The sequence below is a fragment of the Peromyscus maniculatus genome, chromosome 16, assembly GCF_049852395.1.
Source record: "Peromyscus maniculatus bairdii isolate BWxNUB_F1_BW_parent chromosome 16, HU_Pman_BW_mat_3.1, whole genome shotgun sequence".
Taxonomy (NCBI): domain Eukaryota; kingdom Metazoa; phylum Chordata; class Mammalia; order Rodentia; family Cricetidae; genus Peromyscus; species Peromyscus maniculatus.
The window spans coordinates 50,622,855-50,638,209 of NC_134867.1; the positions used below are offsets into that span (position 1 = coordinate 50,622,855).

The following is a 15,355-nucleotide window of genomic DNA, read 5'->3' on the forward strand; positions in this document are numbered from 1 at the left end:
GTAAAGAAGACTTTCTTTGGGTTTGAGGGACTCTAGCCATCCTGTTGGGGAAACCGTGGTAGGAGAGTAGGAGGCAAGTATGAGAAGCCGCTCACATTGCATCTGGAGTCGGGAAGCAGAAAGACGGGAAGGCTGGAGCGCATCTGGCTTCTTCCCCAACCCTTCTTTTCGATCTGGGTCCCAGACGTGGGATAGTGATGTCAGCACTCAGGGTAGGTTTTCTTCTCAATGACACCTCCCTAGACACTCCCTCGCAGACATACCTCTGGGCGTGTCTCTTAGGTAATTCCACATTCAGTCAAATTGACAATGAAAATTAACCCTTGCAGGCAGCATGTCATGAAAGGCAGAATAATGAGCCATAGCTACTTTTAAAAAGCAAGGTCGGGTCTGGAGAGATGGCTTAGTGGTTCAGAGTACTGGCTGTTCTTCCAAAGGACCCAGGTTCAATTCCCAGCACCCACATGGCAGCTCACAACTGTCTATAACTCTAATTCCAGGGGATCTGACACCCTCAAACCAATATACATAAAGTTAAGTAAATTATATAGGAAAAGCAGGGTCAAACTTGTGAAGTTGCCTTCAAGAAAGTGTAGTTTTATTTTACTGTAATTACTTTATCTGATGATAAAGAAATGTATTTTTAAAAAGTGAAGAAAATACTTGATAATCCCAATACAAGAAAGCCTACTTTGGGGTAAAACCCGATCTATTAAGAAAAGCACATGAGAAGCCAGGCGGTGGTGGCGCACACCTTTAATGTCAGCACTCGGGAGGCAGAGGCAGGCAGATCTCTGAGTACAAGGCCAGCCTGGTCTATACGGTGAGTTCCAAGACAGCCAAAGCTGCATAGTGAGATCTTGTTTTGAAAAAAAAACAAAAAAAAAAAACAAAGAAAAAGAAAAGAAGGAAGGAAGGAAGGAAGGAAGGAAGGAAGGAAGGAAGGAAGGAAGGAAGGAGGAAGGAAGGAAGGAAGGAAGGAAGGAAGGAAGGAAGGAAGGAAGGAAGGAAGGAAAGAAAGAAAGAAAGAAAGAAAGAAAGAAAGAAAGAAAGAAAGAAAGAAAGAAAGAAAGAAAGGGAAAAGAAAAACACATAGAATTGCTCTCAAAGTCAAGAAAAGTTGCTAGAGCCCGCTGTATTATCTTGGGCTTCTGTAGCAGGGTACCACCTACTGGGGTCTTCAGCATGGAGGCTGGAAGGCGAAGATGAAGACGTTGGCAGTATTGACTTCTAAAGCTTCTCCTTGGCTGGCGGATGACCGTCTCCACTCCATTGTCTTCCCATGGTCCTCCCTCGGTGTGTTCACACGTCTCTATCCAGCCGTCCTGTGTCAGGTCTCGCCCTGAAGGCCTCCTTTTAACTTGCTGAGACCCTAGGCCAACGTGTATTTTGAGGGGACTCAGTTCATCTCATGACTCCCAGCTTCCTTCAGAAAAGCTACAGCAGAACTGAACACCAGCCAGGAGGAAGAAAGTCCACACAGTCAGATTCCTGGAGCTGCAGTAGAGGACGGCGGAGCAGCCTGGATCGTCTCCTCATTTTCCAGCGGAAAATCAAGGCTCAGAGGAGAGAGGCAAGTATATCGCACACTCTAGGTCAATAGTTAACGCTAACCCCACCCCACCCCTGTGTGTGTGTGTGTGTGTGTGTGTGTGTGTGTGTGTGTGTGTTCATGGGGGTGAATGTGTTTGTATAGTGAGGACATGTGGAGGCCAGAGGACATCCTCAGGTGTTATTCCTCAAGCCTCAGGCTCCATCCGTCTTCATTCTATAAATTTCTGTTTATTTATTGTTGCGGTAGAGGCAGATGGAGTATGCGCATACCAAGGCACACGTGAGGAGGTCAAAGGATAACATTGTGGAGTCAGTTCTTTCCTTCCACTTCTCCATGGGTCCCAGGGATCAAACTTGGGTCATCAGGCTTGTACAACAAGTGTCTAGCCAGGAAACTATGTCTCCAGCTCAAATCCACCCACCTGACCCTTGAGACAAGGTCTCACTGGCCTAGACTTTGCTGTAGGGTCCCACCTGACTTTCTCGCCTCTGTACTGAGGTTATAGGCACACCATCATGCCAAGCTGGGTTTTTTTTTCCCTTTGTTTTGTTTTGTTCTCTTTCCCAAATGGGTTGGGGAGGGGGGTAAACTCGGGTCCCCATATTTTCAGGCAAGCACTTAACAGACTGAACCATCTCTGCATCTCTAAACTACTGACCCAGAACCCAGAGTAAAAATAAATTGCAGCCAGCCACACCCAGGCCCACCTAGCACACTCTAGTGTTTTGGGTTCAGGTCCACTCTGGGCTCTCCTGGAACTGGGGCTGGCAACCTAGCCCCATTCCACCAAAGAAGGCCTTATAATTAGTTATTAGTTATCAAACAGACATCTAAGGCAGATATAAAATTAATGTTCTGTTCTAGAATTTTCTCCTTATTTTAGAGGTTATGGTTTAAAGAGAAGGTGCCTCACTCCTTTTCCTTTAAGGACATGTGTGGTATGTGTGTGTGTGCCGGTGAAGGCTAGAGCTGTCTTTCTCTAGTCTCGACCTTATTGTCATTTTATAGCTACATTTTTTTTTCTTTTTTAGAACTTATTCTGGGTGCGTGTGTGTTCAGGTCAGAGGACAACTTGCCAGAATCAGTTCTCCCTTTCTGCCATGGAGGTCCCGGGGATTGAACCCAGGCTGCGAGTTGAACCCAGGGAGCAATCTTACCCACCACCCTCTGTCTTATTTTTCAGGACGAGGTTCCTCTCCAAACCTAGACCTCACAATTTCCACCGCTACAGTCCTGGGAATCCCTGCAGTCTGCGTGTCTGCTCCTCCCGATGGCTTGGGTGACAGACGTTGTCACCCGGCTTTGACAGGGTGCGGTGGATCAAACTCAGCTCTCTGTGCTTACCCAACAAGCACTCTGCTCACTCAGCCCTCTCCCCCACCCCATGTTCTTATTTTCGGTAAACAGATTTGAGCCCCATTTACCTATCTCATTCTTATTTCTCTTAAATTCAAAATGCAGACTCCTGTCTCAGTTTCTATAAGGAGTTTAGAAAAACCCACCTCAAAAAAAAAAAAAAAAAGTAGACTCAAAATGCAGCCCATAAAACTAGTAGAAGCTGAGTGCAGACATGTCTCTGGAAGTCCAAACCAGAGGCTAACCAGGCCGGGAGCGCTCAGGCCTCCTCACCGTTTCCCTCTGCAGAATTCCTTTCCAGCTAGGGCAGGCTTGGCTCAATGCTCCCCGGGCTGCTACTGATTCCCAAGGAAGCCCAGACCTACAGACGTTCATGGGTCACAGAATCATGAACTGACCCGCTTGTGCATTTTGGATTTCAATTTGTAAACATGGGGATTCCCTTTTAAGAGAGAGGGAGGGAGGGAGGGGATGGAGAGAGAGAGAGAGAGAGAGAGAGAGAGAGAGAGAGAGAGAGAGAGAGAGAGAGAGAGAGAGAGAGAGAGAAGGGCTAAGTTTTTCCTTTTGGAATCTTGGCGGGTGAGGTTAGCAATCTTCAATCTGGCTTTCACCAGACACTGTATGTTTTGAACAGGCATGGAGCCGTCTGTCCATGGTGTGTCTGCCAGAACATTCAGCCCTGACCTGTAACACGCCTTTGATTCCAGTCGTGAGGAGAAGCAGCCTGCAGGATGGGTCTGCCAGACACAGCACACTGGCTATGAGGTGGAGCCTAGAGCAGCTGCACAAAACCAGGACGGAGACCGAGCTATAGGAAAGTCCAGAGTTCAAATCCCACTTAGTCTGTCACCGGGCGCTGGTGTGAACTGACTTCCGCGTGCTTGAAATCAACCCATCTAGAAGGTCCAGGGACATCTAAGAGCTGCGTCTGCACTGTGTCGTTGTCACCCTCCTGCCCCAAATGCTAACAGAAGAGCCACAGTGTTTCCTAAGCCAGGAAACTGGAGCTAGAGAACATATAATCACACATTAGTCCAGGCCCGTGGGTTCCCAGTCCCTTGTGTCTACGAGCCGCACTTCTGAAGTGGGAAATGAGCCCACATGGACAGGCTCACTGAACTACCCGTGAGTCAGAGAGAAAGCAAGGACTGTCCCTCCTGGCCTGGCCTCTGTTGTCCTAATTCATGTGCTTTATCTGAGATGAAACACTGTGGATTTTGATTTTCCTCAAAGTCTTTGAGGGGACTTGGCCTCGCTGTGAGTTCTAGGATTCACCTCTGGTTTACATTTATTTATCACATGTATGTATTTAGTGTGTGTGTGTGTGTGTGTGTGTGTGTGTGTGTGTGTGTGTGTGTGCATGTGTAAATGTGTGTGAGCAGATGAGGTACCTGGGTGCATGCGTGGAAGTCAGAGGACAACTTACAGGAGTCTCTCCTCCTACTGCGTGGGTCCTGGGGACTGAACTCAGGCTATCATCTCAGCAGCAGGTCCCTTAACTTTCTGAGCCATCCCTCCCACCCTACGTCACAACCCTACGTCACAACGTGCTGCCTCTGACTTCTCTGAAGTCTCTTGTGGGATCCTATGAATCACAACCCCAAGAAGAAGAGCGATGTGAATTCTCACCGAGGCAGCACACAAAAAGAGGATTTTGCGTTTGTTTCTGTTTTCATGCTTTGGAGACAAAGTCTTGCCTCGAACTCACGCTTCCCCTGCCTGAGCCTCCTGAGTGATGAGATTGGCGTCATGCACCACCATGTCTGGCTGTCGTAAGGAACAGTTTTGATTTAAAAAAAAAAAAAAAGTAGTGGAAATCAGCAGTCTATGATCCTGTATTTCTGAAGTCCTGATTCTCATTCTTAGAAGTCAAATCACAGCTGTGACAAAATAAAAACGTAGTGCCTTTGTGGGTTTCTGCTGCCTTCCATGGGGTAGTGAGATAATGGACTGGTGTTATCTACAGTGTCTTGGTCCCTCCACATCTAGTCTAGGGCTGCCATGACTGAAACTTCAACACACTACAGTACCAGTTTTCACACACGGCAAAGAGCTACGATCCTCACCACAAATGTCCTCGGAGCTCTCAAATTTATCTCAGACCTAGTATTCTCTCCTGCCGGCACTCTGTGCTGTTTCTTCTCTGGCTATGATGGAAAGATACTGAAATCCTGGGCCAGTATGTATCCCCAAAGGAAAATTAATGGATGGAGTTTGTGAAAATAAGCATGAAAAAATAACAACGTGCTAATTTGGGAAATACCACAGTTCTTCAAGTGCTGTCCCGACATATGGTGTCGTAGTAACAGCATCGTCAGGGCTCTGAGGCATATTGCTGTTTCCTTAAAAATTATTTATCTTTGCCAGATCCCAAGTGCTTCAGCATTGACATAGAACCCTTACCTGAGCAAGATCCGCTGACATCCTGAGGGATGGATATTCCAGAGGCAAACGCTTGGAGAAGCATCCTGTTGGATAAGTCACGCAGCACAGTTACCTCACGGGGAGGAGCTGCCTTCCTCCTGCTTCCAGAGGCCACAAGTGTCCTGCTCAAGGAACATGGATTTGCAGGTGATAAGCATTTTGATAAGTACGAGATGGGGACAAATAACCCTTTAGTGAATAGCTCAGAATCATCTTTTGATTTTGCTCAGTCTCCTTTACATACATTCTCCTACATCAAGAAAAATGTGGCAACTCTTTCTTAAATCATTTTGTTTTATTTAATATTTATATATGCCTATAATGTGTTTGGGTCCAATCCACCTCCCATTTGATCCTCTACAATTCTTCCCCTGTTCTGCCTCCAATGTCCCATCCCAACCTCTTTACATGCTCTCTCTCTCTCTCTCTCTCTCTCTCTCTCTCTCTCTCTCTCTCTCTCTCTCTCTCTCTCTCTCCCCCCCTCCCTCTCTCCCTCCCGCTTCTCTCACACCCTCTGAGTCCATTTAGTTCTGCTTGTATGTGCATGGGTGTAGGACAATCTGTCGGAGCATAGGCTGCCTTTCAGAGCCTGCATCCCGGGGTGATGGGTGGGCAGGGCACAGGAGGTGTATGGAAAAGACTACTAATAAAGACTTGTGAAAATGCCACGTGGAAACCTACTAGTGTAGAAACTTTCAAAAGTAAAGGCGTGGTGGCACATACCTTTATTCTCAGCACTGGGGAGGCAGAGACAGGCAGATCTCTGTGAGTCTGAGGCCAGCTAGTCTATACAGCAAGTTCCAGGACAGCCAGCTCTACATGGTGATACCCTGCAGTTGTGAGCAACTAATAATAAAGTAAATGAATATACTTTTAACATATGTTTAATACTTTTGTGGTATTTGCACAGTTCAAGTGAATTCACGACACCCATGTCTATTGGTGCTCATAGGAATGCAGGGCGTCTGTCCCGCTCTCGTCCCTGACCTGGGGTTGATTAGGGAAGAGAAAGGCTGGACATACTAAACAGATCCCAAGTGGTTCAGACTGGGCTGGGGAAGGGAGAGCAGGGGTCTGGCCTCTGTGCAGGGCACCTGTGTTGTTCAATACACTAGGGGGAGCTGTATCCACAACAATATCTCCAGATTCCAAGAGTTTTCCAAGCTTCATGCTTTTCCCCTATGGAATGACTTCCCTCCGCTCATCAGAGCCTTGTGGTCCAGAAGGAACCCATGGTTGTTGTGAATAAAACACAGTAACACAGCCCCCCTCGGTCGATAGATAATTAGCTTCTCTAAGTCAGGTGACCCATTCGGGGTTTATTGTTATTTTTTTTTCCCAGAAAACCTTTGTCTTGATGTTCGATAAACCTGTACAAAACTGTGAATGTCATAAGTGTACATGTTACATGTATCTCCATAAGCTGAATGCCACTCACATATTTAACACCTTTCCACTCAAGGATGCAGACTCTGCCGGCACCCAAGATTTTCCGGTGCATTTTCCAGGAACCCAGACATTTAAAGCCTTTCCTACCCGGACTTCAAGCTTCAAGGATTAGATTCTCATTTTTTACTGTACATGGTGGGATTGAAGGTTATACCCAAGGATCTAACTACACTGTTTTCTTATTGCTATGATTTTAAGCCTATTTTTTTATTTAAAAGTAAATTTTTTCATGTCACCTATCCTGGGAAGGTTTTAAAGTCACAACATGATTGAAATTCTAAGTTGGTCCTTTTTGTTTGTTTTTTTGTTTGTTTGTTTTGTTTTTCAAGACAAGTTTCTCTGTAGCTTTTGGACCTATCCTGGAACTCACTCTGAAGACCAGGCTGGCCTTGAACTCACAGAGATCCACCTGTCCCTGCCTCCTGACTGCTGGGATTAAAGGCGTGTGCCACCGCCACCTGGCTCTAACATGGTCCTTGAGTGGTGACTACAGCAGTTACTTCCCAGGCCCTACTATTATTGCAGCTATAAAGGTAAATTGTACAATGAAAAAAAAATCAAGATTGTATGAGGACATCAAAAAAGCTGGGTTTAAACTAAAAACAGAGATTCAGATAACTGTGTATATTTTTTAAGGCACGAAAGATGCAGAGTGCTGGGCAGTGGTGGCGCATGCCTTTAATCCCAGCACTTGGGACGAAGAAGCAGGTGGATTTCTGTGAGTTTGAGTTCCAGGAAAGGTGCAAAGCTACACAGAGAAACCCTGTCTCGAAAACCATATATATATATATATATTCAGAGTGGCTAAATATGGTGTCTAAGATCATCTCAATAAGGAGACAACTTCTCTGGGGTCTGAGGTGTACCTCAGTGGAATGGCTGGGTGATGCGAGGGCGAGGGCGAGGGCGGATCTGAAGCAGTACTCGGCCCTTGGTGCAGATCTGTGTAAACGCTGTCTGGAAAATAGAGAAAAGACACCAGAACCCCCCCCCAAATGGCCTGGAGGAGTGCAGAAACACACAGGCCTGCTCAGAAACAGTGGTTCTCAGCTTTCCTAATGCTGCAACTATTTAATACATTTGCGCCGACCCCCAACCAATAAAATTATTTTGTTGCTACTTTATAACTGTAATTTTGCTACTGTTATGAATCATGATGTAAATAGCCGATGTGCAGGATATCCGATACTCGACCATGGTGGGGGGGTCGGGACCCAGAGGTTGAGAGCCACCGCTCAAGCACTTCCTGCTGCTGTGTGAATCTAAAACCCACCCCCCTGTTTTTCACTGTTTGAGACACAAGATAAAATTGTGCCTGATTGTTAAGGACTTGCAGGAAAAATATTTATTTTTTTTCCCCAAGGCAATGAGGAACCTTGGACATTCAGAACAGGAAAGTCATCCAAAGCGACTGCTGATTTCTAGTCTCTGAGTTAATTAATAGGTTAGATGATTGCCCTCCCTTCCTCCCTGACCCCTATTCTTCCTTCAGGCTCTGTATCCTAAGAGGCTGATTGATTCCCAAGCATCGTGCCCCTTCAGCATCTCTCTACCATTGCCTTTCACCGGGCTTTGCCCAGTGGCTGTCACTCAGAAAATGAGACTCTTTGGGTGAATTCTGCCTCCAGCAGGCCTGAGGGGCAAAGGGAAACTCACTAGCTGCACTTGTGCCCTATAGAGCCAAGCAAAGACAGAAGCCAGAACCGGAAGCTGCTGCGTGACGATTTCGTTAGCCGCAAAGTGTTACTTGCATGCTTCCTTACTGAACTGAATGGCGTAAAAGGAGCTCGTGGCGTTAACTGAGTATTCCGAGCTCAAGAAGCCACATCCAGTAAATACATGTGTGTGAGAGCTGACTGGCGCAGACAGAGCACTCGTCGAAAGTTGTGTAAATGAGCTGAGGTAGGTTAATGTGATTTCTCCTCCTTCCTCCTTTTCATCGTCCTGGGCAGTAGGCAGGGCTCCCAGTGGCCATCATAGACCTTGGTAGCCATAAGCAGCTAGAACGAGGGCCCAACCCCCCTCTATTCAACCCCTGAGGACTATACACATCTAATATTTTCTACATGCACCGGGACATGGTGTGTGGGGCGGGGCGGGGGGTGTAGAGAATCTTGGCTCTAATTTTCTCTACCCCAAATGCACAGAGTTTCTTTGTTTTGACTTTTTCCCCTTAACACATGTCTTTCCTGGCCATCTACTTTCTTTTCTCTTACAGGAATCATTACTTGACTTCAGGCAAGCATGTCCAGACAGCAGAGCACTGACTCACAAAAACAAAGTGATTTATTTAATTGCTGTAGCAAAGATGAAGGGTCAAAGGTCGATCTTCTCACAGGGCTGCAGGCCCATTGGGGTGGAACTCACCTAAAAGCAAGCATGTGACTTTAGGATCCCAAGGGCCAGCCTCCAGCACACTGTAACTAACTGGTCTCAGAATTACATCCTAAGGAAAGCAGGCATCAGACGCATCTTCCTGTCCTCATACACAGTCATTACCTTGTACACCGTTCTCTCGATGAAGCCATTGGAAGGTGTGAGGCTTCCAGAATTATAAATGTACTAGTCGGTTAAACCTTGATGATTCAAACACCAACCAATATCTGGTCTTCATATACATTCATACAAAGAGTTTTCAAAGTAATATGTAGCAGTGAAAGATGCTAAACTCGAAATAGTTTTTAAATTATGTTTCAGAATTTGTAAGCTGAAAATACAAAGGTTATATTGAATTGGATAGCTTAAGAATCTGAGGTAACAGTTCAACATAATTGTTGTACATTTGTATAGCACTGTATCATGTTTGAAAATGTTGTCATGTATGTTTTATCAGACTCAGATGTAGTCAGTTTTGTGGATTGAGAAACTACAGCTCAGACAGGCAGAAAGATTTGCACTGTCACATGGTCACACAGTTGTAGAATTAGTTCTAGAAGGCCCCTGTCTAAAATACCCTGTTTACCAGGCTTTTGTCTGAATTATGCTGCTGTAGCCAATGTACAGGAAATCGTTCACATTTTTCTTTAGTCATGGGACATAACTTCAGGGTTCTAACAAGCTGACAGGAACGCAGCATTTGAACTCTTGGCCAATGAAACAGCAAGACAACCAGAGGCAGGGCCTCAGTGTTCAGTCCTCAGCCCTGCAACAAAGCAAAACTATAAAAAACAATTCTAGCAGGCTTTCATGGACTGTCAGCCCCCAAATCATGACACACAGACTTACTAATTATGAATGTTCAGCCTTAGCTTAGGCTCGTTTCTAGCTAGCCTTTAAAAAAAAACTTAAATTAGCTCATTTCTATTGATCTATGTGCTGCCCCGGGGTTTGTTTACCTCTACATACTGTCCATCCTGCTTTCTTGATTCTTCCATGTCTGGCTGGCTTCTGGCTGGCTGGCCACAGGCTGGTTGCCTGCCCACCCCCCATTGTGGAATAATCTTTTTATACACTGTGAGGATGTGTCTTTATCAAGACAGCTTCTGGTTGGTTTAATAAAGAGCTGACTGGCCAATAACTAGGCAGAGAGAAAAGAAGAAGAGATTAATCTAGGCATGGGAGAGATGCTAGCGGACACAGAGAGGAAACAGGGGGTGCAAGATGGAAGAGAGATAAAAAGCCACAAGGAAAAATGTAAATTAATAAAATGGGTTAATTAAAGTTATAAGAGCTAATTGGAAAAGACTAAGCTATAGGCTGAGCTTTCATAACTAATAATAAGTCTCTGTGTCTTTTTTTTTTGTATGTGTGTGTGAGCTAAAACTCCAAAGAAAAATCCATCTACACACACAATCCCCTCACACCTTCCCAGCTGGCTGACTCCCCTTTTCTCTCTGCTCACCAGACCCACCTACCCCTCTTCTGCCTAGCTATTGGCTATTCAGCTTCTTATTAGACCAATCAGCAACCTTAGGCAGGCAAGGTGAAACAGCAACACATCTTTACATAGTTAAACAAATGCAGCACATCTTTACATAGTCAAACAATTATTCTGCAACACAAATAAATGCAACACATCTTTACATAGTTAAATATTCTATTCCACAACAAACAATAACTCAGCTGGGCAGTGGTGTCATACTTCTTTAATCCCAGCACTCAGGAGGCAGAGACAGGCAGATCTCTGTGAGTTTGAGGCCAGCCTGGTCTACAGAGGGAGTTTCAGGACAGCCAGAGCTACACAGTGAAACCCTGCCTCAAACAAAACAATTTGGGATTTTTAAAAAATTATAATTGCAGATACCAACCTAGCCTGGGTCAATGTTTCACCTGGTATAATCTTCCCCACATTCTACCCATCACTTAAGTACAATTCTTAGTCTTGAGGAAGTAAAGGGGGGAATATCAGTGTGTCTGGATTAAGACGAGAGGTTCGCTGAGTAGAAATAAGAAAAGTGTTCCTTTTCTCAAGTCCTTGAAGATCAATGTGAAATGCTTGGAGTAAGGGTATTGGTTGGAGAAGAAGAAAAAAAATATCAGGACCAACCTCGATCCCACTTACCCCCCCCTCCACCTGAGACATTCAGTTCACCGCTGCATTTCCAGACACTTCATCATGATAATGACCAGGTGAGATAAGTGAATGAAAAAAAGAAATCAAAAGAAAAGAGAAGGGACATGACTGCATCTAGGTGTGGCAGAGGAGAAAGTTTATTAGAGACATGTGGGAGAGCACGGTCATAGGCAGGGATCTGGACATCTGGGAGAGGCCAGAGTGGACATGTCCAGCCTGAGCTGGACCATGTGAGAGATGACTAGGAGGAGGGAGGCGGAGGGGGAAACCAGGTGCAGCAGCCAGGAGGCCCAGAAATGCAAAAAAAGTGGGCAACCAAAATGGTTGGGTTATATGGGGAGAAGCAGCCCAGCCCCCTGGACTGGAGAGTTCAGGGTAGGGGGTAGGGTCTACCCTGTAATAAGAAGGGACTGGGGGATCCTGCGACAATCTGGCAGCCAGGTCCGTTTTGATATGTTCAATAGGCACCTCAGCCATTTGCCCTGGATTTGAAGCTTAACCATAGAACAATGTGAGTTCCATAGTTTTTATTTTTCTCCTTGGGACTGCTGGCTAATCCAGGCCACTAGCAGTTTACCTGACTGGTCAGACTAACCCAAAAGGCAGACCTGCGAGGGCAGGGTAAGGCCACATGCTGACTTCCTCCGCAAAGAGCATCAGGTCCTTGGATTCACAAACATTCCTGACTACAGGGAATACGGTCCTTTGCCTGCAGACTCTTTTCTCCTGCTTCTTAAAATAGCACAAATAAATAAATAAATAAATAATAAAATAGCACAAATAAAAACTCTTCAGATTGTAGATGGATTTCGTTTATTCTATTGGCTGGCAACCTGCCTGCCAGAAATGAAGATATCGAAAGATACTTGTGTCTCTCAAAGAGCAGGCCCCAAAGAATGGGAATTTCCCCAGGAATCCCATGCTGGAAGAAGAAAAAGACCCCAGCCAGGCAGGGAGCTTGTCTCTGGAAAGCGATCTCACACAGTTCTAACAATTTGTCAGACCTCCTTGAAGGATGACACTGAAACCTGGACCTAGACGGTGTGGAGGCACACCATCCTTTCGTCAGGTCCAAGGAAACTCAGTTCCCCGAGCTCCGAGAGGCAGTCCGTCTATCCAGAAATGAGCTCAAGCTGGACTATAGACTAAATTTCTGGTGGTTAGAGAAATGCCAGCATTCCTCGAGAACTTGTTCCCATCTGCCAAAAGGAGTCCTTTCTCTTCCCCCTGGCAGAAGGGCAAAATGGCTGCCTGTGGGTGCATACCCAAACCCAGGTCGGCCTCCTGGCTTCCCCGGTATCACGAGTACCTGTTACACGTTTCAAAGCCCACACTGGCCCTTCTCACCTCCACAGGCTTCCCTCCTTCTGGTACTTGTTTGTTATTTTTATAATGACTGGTTTTTTCCTCTGCCCAGGTTATTCTCAGTGTGCTTTCTCTGTTCTCTGCCCCCAATGCTATCCTCCCTGCTCTCCCAGACAGCCTATCTAGTCGCTGGCCATGTTCAGTCTACTGCTTTCTCTCCCAGCCCTCGACTCTTCCAGACTCCTCTGGCTGCTCGCTCTCTCTCTCTCTCTCTCTCTCTCTCTCTCTCTCTCTCTCTCTCTCTCTCTCTCTCTCTCTCTCCTCTCTCCTCTCCTCTCTTCTCCTCCCCTCCCCTCCCCTCCCCTCCCCTCCCCTCCCCTCCCCTCCCCTCCCCTCCCCTCTCCTCTCCTCTCCTCTCCTCTCCTCTCCTCTCCTCTGCTCTCCTCTCCTCTCCTCTCCTCTCCCACATGTTATAATAGTCTAAACTCACTGAAATGAAATGTAAGCACCGTCATTTCCTCATGTTCAGTATGGATCTAGATAGATAGAACTGGATTGGAAGTTGCAGCTTTTCACTTGGATGAATTCTATTTCAGTTAAGAAGATCATTATTATGAGGCTCACTTTGGGACCAGGATGATGGCCCAGTTGGCGAAGGGCTTCCCTTGCAAGTGTCACAACCCGAGTTTGATCCCCTTCTCTTGAACTCACTTGACGAAACAAAACCGCCAGATACGGCTGTGCTCATTTGTAATCCCACTGACAGGCTGTGGTGATGGAGACAGGCAGACCCCTGGATCTCACTAGCTACCTAGCTGAACTGCTTGGCAAGTCCCAGGCCAGTGAAAGACTCTGTCTCAAAAAAAATAAAACGAAGCAGATAGCGCTTAAGGAATGGCACCCAATGTTGTCCTTATGCCTACACACAGACAGAAAGAGAGACAGACAAGACATTCCTGCTGTGGGATATTGTTCTGTATGTTGTGAATATGTGTTGCTCTGATTGGTTGATAAATAAAATGCTGATTGGCCAGTAGCCAGCCAGGTAGCCAGTATAGGTGGGGCAAGCAGACAAGGAGAATTCTGGGAAGAGGAAGGGAGTCTCCAGTCAGACACAGAGCAGGCAAGATATCAAGGCAGAACTGAGAAAAGGTACCAAGCCATGTGGCTAAACATAGATAAGAATTATGGGCTAATTTAAGTATAAGAGCTAGTCAGTAATAAGCCTGAGCTAATGGGCTAGCAGTTATAATTAATATAAGTTTCTGAGTGGAGTGATTATTTTATAAGTGGTCTGCAGACTGGGCAGGACACAGGAAAACTTCCAGCTACACATTCCTTCTGGAGTCTCACTGTTTCAAGCATTATTCATATATACTCCTAGAATAATCAAGTCCCAGTGCTCATGGATACACTGACTTTGAAGAACACAAACCCACATGTAGAATAATTTCTTTTGTAGACTATTTCTATCAATTTGCTGAGGTTTTAGCAAAGCATAAATACCTTCAGTTGCCCAATTAGTGCTAGAATTGCTTTCTAGCTCATTGAGTTAGGAAAAAAGCACACAAATCCTTCACAACCTTGTAAATATGTTATCCTGTACATCACATTCGTAAGCGAGAGAAGCAATTTAATTTTTATGGTCATAACCTTAGCTTGAACAATCCTGGTATTGTCTGTTTCTTTCTGCAGCCAAGATGAGTTCCGCCTCCTCAACAGACAGGATGATCCGAAGAGCTTAGCCAGTCATCTCCACTTGTCTCTTTGGTGTTCTTCTCTAGGTTCTCCCCAAGGCCAGACACACACAGACAATTATGACCCGTGGAGTCAGGAAGTGCTGGTAATTTCATGTATTTCAAAACCAGGGTTGTGCTTTCTTCTCAGATTTTCTTAACTGTGTCCTTGGTCCATGTGCCCGAAATCAAACTCCAACTAGTTCAGACGAAACAAAACAACAAATAAAAAACAAAACAACAACGAAAGAAGAACAAAAGGCTTCTGTAAAACCATGGGAAGAACTGAAGATTCAGAATTCAGAGAGGGTGCCAGTTCTACCGGTCTCAAAGGCAGCTGCAGCCAGGGACTCAGCCACCTGCTTTTGTCTATATCCTGGAGGCAAGCAGAAAAATGTCCCCCACAACCCCAAATGCTTCTTACTCTGTCCCCAAAGAAAAACCTGGCCCCTCGATAGTCATTGTTCACACACTCTTCAGAAAAGACACCGGTGGGTTTAGCTGGAGTCAGGCCCCCACATCTGAGCCAATCAGAAGGCCAGGAGGAAATTTCCCATGAACCATGTGATGCCAGAGGCAGGTGGGGAATCTGTACCCAGCAGCCACTCAGCATCCACCCAAGTGTCTTTTTAGATTTGCTTTTGATAGCTCTGTCTTCTGTTTTGAAGATCTGTCATAAGTGCAACTGCTTCAAGTGAAAATAAACTAGAGAAAAATACAATTAAATTAAAAAAAGACAAAATTCATAGAAAATTTAAATCATCTACAATCTCACTGATATTGCACAAGCATTCACGTCATAGCACACATCTTTCCAAGTTTTTCTCTACCTATGTATATCTTTTCCTCTACACTATTGAGGTTCATGTAAAAATATAATTCTACATATTTAAAAAACATATGCTTCATATCATTTTGTACTTACAAATCCTATTAGCTTAGAGGATCTATGACACATCAGAACACACATGGAATTCTCAAATTAGCATTCCAAATCCTACAGGTAGAAGCTTATTG

At 45.4% G+C, this 15,355-nt stretch overlaps 1 long non-coding RNA gene across 1 annotated transcript; it reads left to right on the top strand.

Annotated features, from left to right (window-relative positions):
- Positions 1–8,546: 8,546 nt before the first annotated feature.
- On the top strand, positions 8,547–14,985 carry LOC143268902 (uncharacterized). The gene is made up of 3 exons (XR_013045110.1): positions 8,547–8,686; positions 11,196–11,353; positions 14,298–14,985. It is a non-coding gene; the product is annotated as an uncharacterized LOC143268902 (long non-coding RNA).
- The last annotated feature ends 370 nt before the right edge of the window (positions 14,986–15,355 follow it).